Source organism: Pseudophryne corroboree, chromosome 8 (assembly GCF_028390025.1).
Source record: "Pseudophryne corroboree isolate aPseCor3 chromosome 8, aPseCor3.hap2, whole genome shotgun sequence".
Classification (NCBI taxonomy): domain Eukaryota; kingdom Metazoa; phylum Chordata; class Amphibia; order Anura; family Myobatrachidae; genus Pseudophryne; species Pseudophryne corroboree.
This window is the reverse complement of record NC_086451.1, coordinates 425,410,034-425,424,801: the sequence shown is the minus strand read 5'-3', so window position 1 is coordinate 425,424,801 and position 14,768 is coordinate 425,410,034. Positions and strand designations below refer to the sequence as shown.

General features: G+C 46.7%; 1 long non-coding RNA gene across 1 annotated transcript; it reads left to right on the top strand.

Moving 5' to 3' along the window:
- The first annotated feature begins 1,783 nt into the window (after window positions 1–1,783).
- On the top strand, window positions 1,784–14,553 carry LOC134947904 (uncharacterized). The gene is made up of 3 exons (XR_010182849.1): window positions 1,784–1,897; window positions 5,860–6,268; window positions 14,302–14,553. It is a non-coding gene; the product is annotated as an uncharacterized LOC134947904 (long non-coding RNA).
- Window positions 14,554–14,768: the final 215 nt, after the last annotated feature.

The window sequence follows — 14,768 nt, the reverse complement described above, 5'->3', positions numbered from 1 at the left end:
TCTCCTCCCCTGAAACATACGCAGTCAGTGTACCACCCTCCCTGAGATCCCCCTCACACAGTTACCCAGACACAACCCTATCCAAACAATTCCCTCCTTGCCTCCTCTTAAACACACAGATCTGCTCCACCCGAAGCATCCTGTGTCGCTGATCTTACTTCCGCCGTGGGGAAGATCAGATGATGAACCTAATGCACACAGAAGAAAGTGGGCATGGCGGGAGCAGCGAGTGCCACTCCGCCTACATCATGGTACCTGTATGGAGACACGGACTTCAATGAGCTTCAGGCTCCAAGTCCACCAGCGACCCGCCCCCTGCTTCCTCTTCCTGTATGGACAGCAGTACAGTACGGGTAATGTGGGACTGATGCTGCAGGCAATATATCCCATTCTCTGACACCTGCATCTGATTGGCTGCGGCAGAGTTGAAAGTCCGCTGGCGCTGTAGTCACCGTGACAACCCGACGCCCTCCTAACTGTGGCGCCTCACTCAGCAGCGTAATCGGCGTATGGGGCGGGCTGGCACAGGGGGAATATGCGCTCTAACTATCAGCCTAGGGTCCTTATACTCCTAGGGCTCTTGGGAAACTGCCATTGAGCCCAGACTGCTTTTGCAGCAGCGGCTTATCTCCCCAGCATTTCTCCCTGTGTGATGTGTGTGGGGGAAGGGGGGGGGCAGAAGGTTCTACCCCGAGTTCTACCCCAAGCCAATGGTGCTCCCATTTGTGGCGTGCACACCTAGTATATTTTCCATCTGCTAGTAAGGTGGTGGTCTGGCCACTCCGCCCCGAGCTGGCCATGACCCCTCTGAGTACGAGGGCCTGGCAGAGCTGTCAGCAGCCCTGGACCCACCGGCATACTCCACAACCCACTGTTCACAGCATACTTGATTTGACTCTGAGTAACATAAGTTAGTCAGACAGAACCCCAATCCCCCCCTGCCCCCGTAAATTACATATAAATTTGATTATCAACTACACAAATATTATTGCTGTATTGTCCATAACATGTAATGCTTCTTCTGTCACTGGCAGGGGCGTAGCCAGAACTTTGTGGGCACCATAGCAACATTTTCAAGGGCCCCCATCCCAATGCATCTAGAGAGACACTTCTCTGCAGCAGTTGATAATTTTATGCCCTATAATAGTGCCCTAGTTCATTTTCTGAACCATAGTAGAGCCTTATTTAATGTTATGCCCCATAGTAGTGCCCTATACACCTTTTACACTGCAAAAATAACCCGGTATTGACCCTGTATATTGTCGGGTCAACACAGGTCGCTGTGCGGTGAGGAAGTGGCCATGGATGAATTCCCGGGTCGCCTGACCCAGTTATTCAACCCAGGAATAAAGAAGGGTTATTCCCAAGTTAAATACCCGGGACCCGTTCACTGCACCCGCCCCCAATACCGGCTCTGTCCCCGCAAGTCCAGAGGCATAGCTAGATATATTGCAGGCCCAAAGGAAAAAGTTTGAAAGGACCTCTACGTACCACCCAATGATGAAAAATATATATAACACATGTAACTTTGACAGGGAAGGTGGCCCCTCTCAGCTCTGGGCCCCATAGCAGCTGCACTGCCTGCACCTATGGTAGCTACACCCTTGGTCACTGGATCATTAGCTGGAGAGATTCAATTTATCTATTCCAAAAAGTACTTTCAGTTTCCTTTCCCATGAGCATGATTCACTCCCTGAGTGGGTGTGAGCAGAGTCCAGAGAAAACAATAGTAATATTAAGTCAGTACAGTGAAACTGATGTCACGCTTCAATTGGCCAGCATCATCAGAGGTGGAACATTTTTGCATCATAACTGGTTATATGGGAATAAAGTTACATAAAAAGTTCTGACTGCTCAACACTCAACTATCAGAGAAGACATCCGGGCAACATCACAGGTCTGTTACTGTATTTATTTATGTACTAACAGTCTCTTATATAGCGCAGCAAATTCTGTTGAACTTTACAATTGGATGCATCTCATTGCTCAATGGCCCTCATTCCGAGTTGATCGCTCGGTAATTTTCATCGCATCGCAGTGAAATTCCGCTTAGTACGCATGCGCAATATTCGCACTGCGACTGCGCCAAGTAATTTAACAATGAAGATAGTATTTTTACTCACGGCTTTTTCTTCGCTCCGGCGATCGTAGTGTGATTGACAGGAAATGGGTGTTACTGGGCGGAAACACAGCGTTTTATGGGCGTGTGGATCAAAACGCTACCGTTTCCGGAAAAAACGCAGGAGTGGCCGGAGAAACGGGGGAGTGTCTGGGCGAACGCTGGGTGTGTTTGTGACGTCAAACCAGGAACGACAAGCACTGAACTGATCGCAGATGCCGAGTAAGTCTGAAGCTACTCTGAAACTGCTAAGTAGTTTGTAATCGCAATATTGCGAATACATCGTTCGCAATTTTAAGAAGCTAAGATTCACTCCCAGTAGGCGGCGGCTTAGCGTGTGTAACTCTGCTAAAATCGCCTTGCGAGCGATCAACTCGGAATGAGGGCCAATATACTTGTCAGCCATCCATAGGAAATATAAAAGTCTGCAACTTACAGATATCAATGAGAAACAGGCGAGTCTGAATGATGTTTTAAAGTGTTAGAGGTCTATTTACTAAGCCTTGGATGGAGAAAAAGTCGTGGGAGATGAAGTACCAGCCAATCAGCTCCTAACTGCCATGTCACAGGCTGTGTTTGAAAAATGACAGATAGGAGCTGATTGATCAGATAGTCGCCGCCTATGGGGGAGTGCATTTGCAAGTGTGTGCGAACGCTTGTGCAGCCGAGCAGTACAAAAAAGTTTTGTGCAGTTTTTGAGTAGGTCTGAACTTACCCAGCCGCTGCGATCACTTCAGCCTGTCCGGTCCCAGAATTGACGTCAGACACCCGCCCTGCAAACGCTTTGACACACCTGTGTTTTTCCAAACACTTCCTGAAAATGGTCAGTTGACACCCTTAAAACACCTTCTTCCTGTCAATCTTTTTGCGATCAGCTTGGCGAATGGATTCTTTGTTAAATCCATCGCCCAGCACCGATCCGCTTTGTACCCATACAACGTGCCTGCGCATTGCGGTGCATACGCATGCGCAGTTTTACCGAGTTTTGACCTGATCGCAGCGCTGCAAAAAATAGCTAGCGAGCGATCAGGTCGGAATGACCCCCTTTATCTCCAGCGACTTTATCTCCATCCAAGGCTTAGTAAATAGACCCCTTAGTCATTTAAGTTGCAAAGCCAGAATCTCGTTGATGCCTGTAAGTCTCTGTCCTTTACATTCTCCGTCCATCTCTATAAATGATTCTATTTCTAGCTTTATAATAATCCCTGAGTCACATTTATTTATACAGCATTATTTTAGTTGCATCATAATAAAAATGACAGTTCATAGACTTAAAAAAGTGAATTACTGATTGTTAGCTGCACAATTCACCTAAAAGCAGCGTTGATAAATAAGCCTTACTTAATAAAGTTTGATTTCTTCAAGTAGGGATATACAGTACAGTAGAGTAGAATAGTTTAAAACCACAAATAATTTTTAGCATTTGAGCACAATATTTCATGCTACTGGGAACTCGTTCTCACTTCTCGGGAATCTCAACTGTTGTATATGGCATACACACAGTGTCGGACTGGGGCATGTAGGGCCCACAGGGGGAATGCAGTGGTATGGGCCATGTTTAGGGGTGTGGCCAGTCTGCAGAGGGGGTGGGGTCTGCATTAGAGAGTGTAATTTCTGGGCCCCTTCAAAAATATATACCGTAAATTCAGCTGCTGCATGCATGATAATGTACCAGATTAATAACAGAATAATAACAGCAATGCACTGTAGAAAATACACCATAGTACAGTATAAGGTAACATATGTAGAATGTATAACTCAAGTGCACAATCTGGAATCTGATCCTAAAGGCCCATACACACTTGACGATGCACACGTCGTTAACGACCGTCGTTAACGACTTCCCTTGAACTTCCCTTGAACAGCTGAGCAAACGACATGAGCATACACACTACCAACGATCAAAGACCAACGACCAAAGACCATTCATCGTTGAAGCATCCAAGCTGAACAGTTTATTAAAATAATGTGCTGGGAACAGGGCTGGTGAACAGTGGCTTGGTCGTTGGTCGTTCACACCATACACATTCAACGACGTCTCTGGTTGGTAACGACCATAGTGGAAATTGAGCATACATGCTCCACAGATAAGCGAGGGTCGTTAACGTCCCGCGGGGCCGTGCATCGGTGGTCGTCGGATGCATACACACTTGACGATATAATGAGCGACGTCGTTGATGAGGGCTGAAATGAACGACGTCGCTCATTTTATCGTCAAGTGTGTATGGGCCTTTAGAGCAGGAGGTGGGCCCCCAGGAAGTGGGGCCCACCGGTGGTTTCCCCTGTACCTCTGTGGGCTAGTCCAAGCTTTCGTACACAGTAGTTGAGATTCTCAAGAACAAGTTCCAAGTAACACATATACTACAGTATATGTGAGGAAAATTAGACTGCATAAAACCAAAACAGGGCCAAATGTTATAGCCTGCACATTGTGTGAGTGCATACCTCCCAACATGGCCCTCTCCAGGAGGGACACAATGCTCTGCTTCTGGACTTTTCGCTTCATTTATGATTGCTGGCACCTGTGTTGAACAGAGTAATGGATAAGAAAGGTGTTTCAGCACAGGTGATAGTAATTATAAATTAAGAATGAAGTCCAGGAGTAGAGCATTCTGTCCCTCCTGGAGAGGGTCATGTTGGGAGGTATGTGAGTGTGTGTGTGGTAGGATAGCCATTAGATTCAAAACAAAGTTGGTTTTGTTTTTTACATTTAGTGACTATCTCACAGGAATTACGCCGCCTCCTGCAAATCACGGGCTATTACATTTGATTCATGGTGTCTTTTGTTTTAGTGAAACCTAAAACATGTGGACAGACAGGTCCATGGTTTTGCGCAGTAAAATAAAATGTATCAATGTACATCAATGAGATCCGTAATGCTGGTCTTAATATCACAAAGAAACAGCGACCCCACTTTGAACAGTGGAACAGACAATGAAAACTCCTGGCTCCACAGAATTGTAAATGCTGAATACAGCTTGTCTCAGACATGTGAGCACCATTTGTACAGGGAGTTCAAAAAGTCCCACAGCAGTGAGCGCTCTCTCTGGCTGCAGATCTCCTTAACGGGTGGTATTCAGTATGCCGGATGTTGGGATTCCGGCGCTCAGTATACCAGCGCCGGAATCCAGATACCCGGCATACCGACACCTATTCTCCCTCTTGGGGGTCACCCCGCTGTCGGCGGTCGGGATCCCGGCGCCCAGAATTGTCGGTATTCTGGGCGCCGAGCCCCCGGCCGGGTGGTATTCATGTGACCGCCGGTCAGCTGACCGACAGTCACATGACCTCCTCCACGAGCCCGACGGCTCACTTTCCCGATGGTCGGCATGCCGACCAACAGGGACTATTTCCACTCGTGGGTGTCCACGACACCCATAGAGTGGGAATAGAACCCGTGGCGACCGCAGGTCGCCACCGAGCCCGCAAGGGGCTTGCTGCACTCGCCCCTCCCCGCCGGGATCCCGGCGTCGGTAAGCTGACCGGCGGTCAGGAGACCGCCGGTCAGCCATACTACACCCCCCCGGCCGCCGTCAAACCATACTACACCCCTCCTTAGCATACAGTCAGTACAGAGGGACTTTTTTTTAAAAACTTCCTGTATTTTCAGCAAATCCATCTTCCAAATCCTTGGACTGCATGGTCTTCAAAAATTATTTTTTCCAGTAGAATATCAACTTAGATTCTATGTCTGTCAGTTGTATTCCTATCGATAATTATGCATTCCTATCTTTTTTTAGACCTATGTGACGTAATTACTTGCAGCGATGATTCCAATGCTGCCCAAAATGTTTTATTCTCACTATGGACCAAACACATATCCCCCTGCAACTCACCTCTGCTATGAGGTCTATAAGCAGAAAACACTTATTGACTCAGGTCACTTTACAAACACTGATGAAAGCCACGCTGAGGAAGTGTTCATTGGTGAGCGGTTCAAAGATGTCTGGAAAAGCTGCACAATTGTCTGGTACATCTCCTGGAGTCCGTGCGATCATTGTATGGATATCTTGCTGAAGACATTTCTTCCCAACAACCCCCACCTCACATTGCACATCATATTTGCCAAGTTGTACAGACACACATCGAAGAGTAACATCCGAAACCTCCGTGCAAGAGGAGTGAAAATACGTGTCATGTTTTATTTAGGTAAATATTGACCATGAAACAACATTACCAACTTTTGCAATAATTAATAGTATCAGTCGACATGTGAAGGTATTAATTGATAATGCAGCAAAACAACTAAGGGGGTGATTCCGAGTTGTTCGCTCGTTAGATTTTTTCGCTACGGAGCGATTAGTCGCAAACTGCGCATGCGCAATGTTCGCAGTGCGCCTGCGTCAAGTAAATTTGCATAAAAGTTTGGTATTTTACTCACGGCCTAACGAAGATTTTTCATCGTTCTGGTGATCGTAGTGTGATTGACAGGAAGTGGGTGTTTCTGGGCGGAAACTGGCCGTTTTATGGGAGTGTGCGAAAAAACGCTGGCGTTTCTGGGATAAACGTTGGAGTGTCTGAAGAAACGGGGGAGTGTCTGGGCGAACGCTGGGTGTGTTTGTGACGTCAAACCAGGAATGAAACTGACTGAGCTGATCGCAGTGTAGGAGTAAGTCTGGAGCTACTCAGAAACTGCTAAGAAATTTCTATTCGCAATTCTGCTAATCTTTCGTTCGCAATTTTGCTATGCTAAGATACACTCCCAGTAGGCGGTGGCTTAGCGTGTGCAATGCTGCTAAAAGCAGCTAGCGAGCGAACAACTCGGAATGAGGGCCTAAATGCAGAACTAAAGAGATCACATAGCCTGATCGTAGACAGGATTGTGTATTGGAATAAAAAGACATGGCAGGATATTAACGTACAAAAAGGGGAAAGAGGGTATGGGGGAGATTCTGCACCAGAATAATGTATAGTATATATTAACCAACAATCAAATGGTATGCTATGGGGTATCACTATCCCTTGACGATAATGGGGGTTAAAAAGCAGAATCTGCAACACTTTTTGTATGCTGGGGGTGGTCGCAGCAACTGTGGACAACACCCTGCCTCCGCAGCCCGGCGACCTGCCGCCATTCTTTCCATCAGAGCAGAAGTGAACGTGACGTCATGTAGTCGCCCCGAAAACGCAGCTGACACGCCTCCGTTTTCCCTGCACCACCCCCGCCTCATGAACGCCTGTCAATCAGGTAGAGGCATTCGCAGTTAATGTGATGCAATCACATTGGCCAGCCTGCGCACATGCAGGACAGGACCTGCACTTGCGCTCTGGCACTGCTAATGAAGAAATTGCGGCCACACCGCTTAGCGATGTGACCTGAATAACCCCCAATAATCGGGTGTTGGTGGTGGTGCGCCAAAGAGTCAGAAAATGGGATACTAAGCAGGACAAAATTATCCTTTCGATACAATCAGTCAGGTGACAAACAAGACTCTTTTGGGGGGCCACGTTTATATCAAAATTAGGTTAAACTAGAATATAACCTTTATTGATCTACCTTAAAAACGCTACAGACAAACAATGAAAAAACATATACGGAAGTGGTATTTTTATCACCTCATGTGTATGGATTAGGGTGGTGTAATTTATTTCATCCCCCCAATTTTAGTAATGAGATGATGATATTATTAACAGCTAATAATTCTACTTATAGTGTAAAACATCTACACTTAGCAATTAGTGATAGCACATGGGGATAACCACACCGAAAGTCAGTTTCGCTTATCCAAGCCTGGTGACAATTATTTATATGTTACATACACATTCCAATTTATTCTCCTAGGTATATTCTACTGTATGGGAATTATACATACGGATTTATGGCCTAATTCAGACCTGATCGCAGCAGCAACTTTACTAGTAGTTGCGCAAAACCATGTGCACTGCAGGGGGGGGCAGATGTAACGTGCAGAGAGAGTTGAGGTGGGTACACACTAGTAGATATATCTGCAGATCAATTGATCTGCAGATATATCTATGGTCGGATCGGGCAGTGTGCTGTGCATACACACTGCCCGCTCCGTCGGGGACTGACAATCACCGCCGGCCGCCGGAGCATGTGTATGGGCGGTCGGCCGACCGCCCCGTACACACACAGCCACGCGCCAATATATCGGTAGATATATTGGCCGCCGGCTGTGCTGCGCGGCCGACGCGATACGTCTGTGAACGACGGAGTTCACAGATGTATCGGCCGTACACACTGGCCGACGGTCCCGCGATATATCGGCCGTTCAAGAGAACGGCCGATATATCGACCAGTGTATACGGGTCTTTAGATTTGGGTGGGGTGTGTACAAACTGAAGTCTAAATTGCAGTGTAAAAATAAAGCAGCCAGTATTTACCCTGCACAGAAACAATATAACCCACCCAAATCTAACTCTCTCTGCACATGTTACATCTGCCCCCCCCCTTCCTGCAGCGCACATGGGGGGTCATTCTGACCCAATCGCACGCTGCAGTTTATCGCAGCAGTGCGATCGGATCAGAAATGCGCATGCGCCGGGCCCAGCAGTGCACCGGCGTATGCCAGAAGGCCGAAGGGCGTCGGGCCGCTACGAACGCCTCTGCCTGGTTGAGCGGGGGGCGGGCAGAGCGGCAGACCTTGGCTGCCGTTCCGTGGGCGTGGTCTGGCCAACTTAGACATGGCCGGAACGAACGGGGGGCAGGCGACAGCGGCTGCGTGACGTCACAAGCAGCCGCTGTGGGCCGAGGAGAGATGAGTAGCTCCTGGTCAGCACGCTAAAGCTGCGCTGGTCGGGAGCTACTCTTGAGGTGCAAAGGCATCGCCGCTGTGCGATGCCTTTGCACTTCTGTGGGGTAGGGGGGGCGCCACTGACATGCGGGGTGAGATAGCCCTGTGCTGGGCGTCCCCCCGCATGTCAGTGGAAATGACAATCATCTCGTAATGACCCCCATGGTTTTTTCCATTAGAGAACAAATTTGCTGCTGCGATCAGATCTGAATTAGGCTCTTAATCCCAAACAGAGAAGTTTTTGAGAAATTTAGGACTGATTTGTCCTAGATTGTACAATTTTAATGATAGGGAGTTTACAAATTAGTACATTGGTATTAACTTAATGGTGTGCTGCAGACACACCTATTCCCATTGGGATATTTAACAGCAATAAAAGTTTTCTGTGTCAAACACGCAACATTTCAACCAGCCTATATAAAGGTATTCTGTCCTGCGTTCTATGAAACACTATGGAAACTCTATGAGCAAAGTGTCAGGCTTGCATTTTTTTTGGGACACGTATAAAGAGGACCCAATGTATCACTCTGTGTATCAACAGTATACTGACAATGGGACTGATTCAGGTTTGAACGCTATTCACAATCCAACTGCAAAAATTACTAAAAAGATGCGGGCGCCCGCAGAAAGTGCGAAGGCCTCTGCCTGTCACATGGTTTTGGCCATTAGCTAACACATTTGCTGCTGCAATCAGGTCTGAATTAGGCCCCGAATTAGGCCCAATGTTACCATGTATATATGCAACGTGTTGATTCAACACTTCATTACACAGTTTAAAGTGACAGTTTGTAGGTAGACAATTAGAGGGTGATACATTTTTCCCTCTCTGTTTTAGGTATAAAATATTTAGGACATAAACATACCCAATAGATTGTTCTCTGTGTCAGCAATATTATAACAGTGTAGTCACATATCTATATAACAATATGAGCAGGGGTGGATTGGGAAACAAAAGTGGCCCTGGAAAAATTTCTAGAAGTGGCCTCATGTGTGCGGCACCAAACCAACTGTAGGCGGAGCCAATACAAAAGTAGGCGGGATTACTATACATAATAATGCCCACAGTAGCAGTGCCATTTATACACATAATGCCCACAGTATCAGTGCCACTTATACACATAATGGTCACGGTATCAGTGCTATATTATATACATATATATATATATATATATATATATATATATATACACACTGAAACAGGCTGGATTGCAGCCCTCAGTATCACACTGCTCGGTGGCAGTGTTACTTGCATACAAACACCTTTCTGCGGCACTCAGAAAAAAAGGCAATGAAGCAGGTCTCCTGGTCAACGTTTTCACGCTGTTTCCCATTGAAACGTTGACCAGGAGACCTGCTTCATTGCCTTTTTTTCTGAGTGCCGCAGAAAGGTGTTTATATTATTTTTATATATATATATATATATATAAAATAATGCAGACGGTATCAGTGCCGCTTGTACACATGATAATGCCCATAGTATCAGTGCTGCTTATACACATAATGCCCATGGTATCAGTGCCACTTATATACATAATATTGCCAACGGTAGCCGTGCTGCTTATACACATAATGGCCACGGTAGCAGTGCCGCTTATACACATTATAATACCCACAGTATCAGTGCTGCTTATACGCATAATAATGCCCATTGTAGCAGTGCCGCTTATAAACATGCCCACGGTAGCAGTGTCCCTTATACACATGTCCACGGAAGCAGTGCCTCTTATACACATAATAAATGTCACCCCCCACCCCAATTGCCTCATCTGTCACTGGTGTCTGCTCCAAATGGGCCGACTCCTTATTCCCTCTGCAGCCCAGCACCGTCAGAGGGGGACTGGGAGAGGTGGGCTAAGGGCATCAGTTACAGTTAGAGCAGGCATGTCCAAACTGCGGCGCTCCAGCTGTTTAGAAACTACACATCCCAGCATGCCCTGACACAGCTTTAGCATTCTCTGACAGCAAAACTGTGTCAGGGCATGCTGGGATATGTAGTTTCACAACAGCTGGAGGGCCGCTGTTTGGACATGCCTGGTCTAGAGCCTCCTGCCCACCCATCCCTTCTTATTGTGTGGGAGCTGCGACGACACTACAGCGCTGCACTACTGAATTCTCATGGCCGGCCAAGATGGGCTGGAGGAAATAGAACCAGTGCCGTAACTAGACATTTTAGCTCTGTGTGCAAGAAACAGCATCGACGGACCTCCCTTCATGCAAAATAGGGGCAGTGCGCGCCTTAGGCGCGCATAAAAATATAGGGGCGTGGCTTCATGAGGAAGGGGTGTGGCCACAAAATAATACCAATTCATATTATGGTGCACAGCAGTCTCCATTATTCAAATTACGCCTCACAGTAGCGCCACTACACCAGGTAGAGCCCCTTATACACATTACGGTGGACAAATTCCCCTTTTTACACATTACGGCAGACAGAGTCCACCTTTTACACATTACAACAGACAGTCCCCCTTTTTACACATTACGACAGGCAGAGTCCCCTTTTTACACATTATGGCAGACAGTGTCCCCTTTTTACACATTACGACAGACAATCCCCCTTTTTACACATTACGGCAGACAGCATCTCCTTATTATAAAAGATTACGGCAGACAGCGTCCCCCTTTTTACACATTACGACAGGCAGAGTCCCCTTTTTACACATTACGACAGACAATCCCCCTTTTTACACATTACGGCAGACAGCATCTCCTTATTATAAACAATTACGGCAGCAGCATCCTCCTTTTTACACAGTACGGCAGCCAGTCCCCCTTTTTACACATTACGGCAGACAGCGTCCCCTTTTCAGACATTACTGCAGACAGTCCCCCTTTTTACTCATTATGGCAGACAGCGTCCCCTTATTACACATTATGGCAGAGTCCCCTTTTTACACATTACGGCAGTGTCCCCCTTTTTACACATTACGGCAGACAGTCCCCCTTTTTGCACATTACGGCAGACAGTCCCCCTTTTTACACATTACGGCAGAGTCCCCCTTTTACATATTCGGTAGATAGATAGACAGACAGAATAGATGATACTTACTGTCTCTCCGCTGGCTCAGGCAGTCAGGCTCCTCCGTGCAGCAGCTGCTGGCAGATCCTGGGCAGGCAGGGAAGGAGGAGCAGGAAGGAGGACTCAGGAGCCGCCGCAGCGCACTGTAATTGGTGGTGGCGCCGCATGCAGCTGTCCCTCTCCTTCCACATTGGCTGGCCTCCGCAGCTGTGAATGCTGGGATGAGGGAAGCGCATCCCAGCATTCACAGCAGTGGCCAGCCTATGTTGAAGGAGAGGGACAGCTGCAGCGGCGCTGCCACCAATTACAGTGTGCTGCTGTGGCTCCCGAGTCCCCTTCCCCTCCTCTTATCAGCCGGGTAGGGCCTGTGGTCCCGATAGTGGGAGGTGACCGCATCGCACACAGCGCAAGTTCATCAAGTCACTCAGCCGGCGAGTGATGCGGGGGGTGGGCCACATATTAGAGGCGGCCTCCACATACCATCGGCCCACCGGGGACCTCCTGTTGGAGCTTTGGCCAATCCAGGCCTGAATAGGAGTGCTTCAGGCAATATATGTGTGCTCTTTGTGTCACACAGGTACCTGACCAGTGAGACTGTAGTGTGCGGAGCCCGCATATTTACCGAAAAGGGTACAATGCTTAGTTACAAAGTGATAACAATAAAAAAGGTTACAATATAAGCAGATAGAACATGGGTTGCAAGCCAAATAAAAAAATTAAAACTTAAGGTGGGTACACACTAGGCCAGGGATGGGGAACCTTTGGCCCTCCAGCTGTTGTTGAACTACACATACTAGCATGCCCTGCTAGTTTTGCTATTTGCCCATGCTAAAACTGTTGCAGAGCATGCTGGTATGTGTAGTTCAGTAACAGCTGGAGGGCCGCAGTCTCCCCACCCCTGCACTAGGTGATGTGCTCTAGAAGCGACGTCACCTAGTGTGTTCCCTTCCCTGCAGCAACAGTGCGTACACACTTAGCGATATGCAAATGCTAGTGACGTCACACCATGGCTGGGCATGCAGTTTTTGGACGACAGTCCAAATTGAGCTGCATGCACAGCTTACAGCGAGGGTCGTTAACGCAACGCTTGGCGGCGGTATACATACTTAGCAATAAAGTAAACATCCTCACTCAGGAAGGGTCAAAATGAGCGGCGCTGCTTAATTTATCACTAAGTGTGTACCTACCCTTAACAGTATAATGTTTATGCAGTATCAACTGTGAGCCAATGACAAAGAAAATGGAACAGCTCTCCAATACAATTTAATCCCCAACACATTGCACCCATTCATTTTATCATCTCTACCACACCTTCATAGTGAAGTTGTAACGACCTCCCTAGTGACTGGCTGGCTGATGACCCACAGCTTATGCAAGGGCTCTTTTCTAGTAATCTTAAATCCAGGAAATTTTTTTATAACTTTCACTGTGTAGGATATAAATCTAAATTGTTATGCCCATGTTGCCTGAATTTAGCACGTAAAATTACTTCAATCATGATTGTACTGAGATGAGTGTGAGATTAGATACTCCTCTGCATCCAAACTGCTGGTCTCATGGGCTCCTAAATTGTGGCTCAAATGAGCACATACTTCAAATATATTTGTTATTTTGGAAACCTCTAGCCCTTCATAAATACTATTTTTAGTCAAAAACGGATTCAATATTGGAGTGTCTTGGATCTCTGCCTAGGCAATCCACTCTTTGAAGAGCAAGCTAAGTGTCTCCAAGTAATATATATGTAGAAATGAACAGAGGACTTCAAGGAAGATGTTTACTTATTCCATGTACCTGGTGTAACAAGTGTGTATACAAAATCATTCCTTAACACACAGGAACCTACTGTACCAACATGTTGATCGTGTCGGCTTGGCAACGCACCATTGGTACTGTCAGAACCCCATTCACATATGCAGTGCAGCTGAAGGGGATATGGACACCATGTTGAGGGCAAGCTGGGACACCATCATTTGTGCTCATCTTTCCTTTCGGTACACTCAGGACTAAGGAGTTCATAGACCCAGTAGCTCTGTCTAGATTTATGCAAATAGAACATCCGGTGGGCAAAGTGATTAACAGGCTCCTGAAGATGGGTACTCTTTGTTGAAACACACATTATATATTGGGAAATCCCAGATGTAAAGCACTGAAAAAGATTAATGTCAATGGAAATTGCCACATGTTTATTCTCCTAAATTGGGATGACTTACTTGTATATTGCCCCTGAAGTAGCTTAAATATCTTCAACTGTTTGAATGACAAATGTCAGTTTTTGTAAGAGACAGTATAATACATATCTGATAACGACTGGGGTGCTTGAACAATAATATATATATATATATATATATATATATATATATATATATATATATATTTTTTTTTTTTCTTTTCTTTTTTTTTTTTTTTAGATTTTCGTTGGTGCTGAAAGCATTTTGTTGAATCTACGGAATCCTTGGTCCCATGGAAAAATATGTTCAACAATTATTACAAGGTTTCTCGGATGCTCTTTTTTGGAGAATTTCAAAAGCAACAGTTAAACACATGGAATCATAGGGCTAATTCAGACCTGATCGTTGGGGCGTGGCCTTGCAGATCTTTTGTCCTTTGCTCTGGGGGCATGTCCAGCTTCCCCGAAGATGTTAGCTGCCCCCGGAGACCGGTCAGCGTGCAGTGCCGGCTCTTGTCTGTGACAGGAGCCGAGTGCTGCAGGAGATTATCTCACTGCAGCACTCGGCTCCTGTCACCACAGAAGAGCTGGCACTTTGGTGTCACCCCTTCCGAGAGGGACACCCGGGTGCGGGCTGTACCCCCCGCACCCGCCTTCTGATGCCACTGGATAATAGGACACAAGGACATGCACTGACAGTGGAGGGAG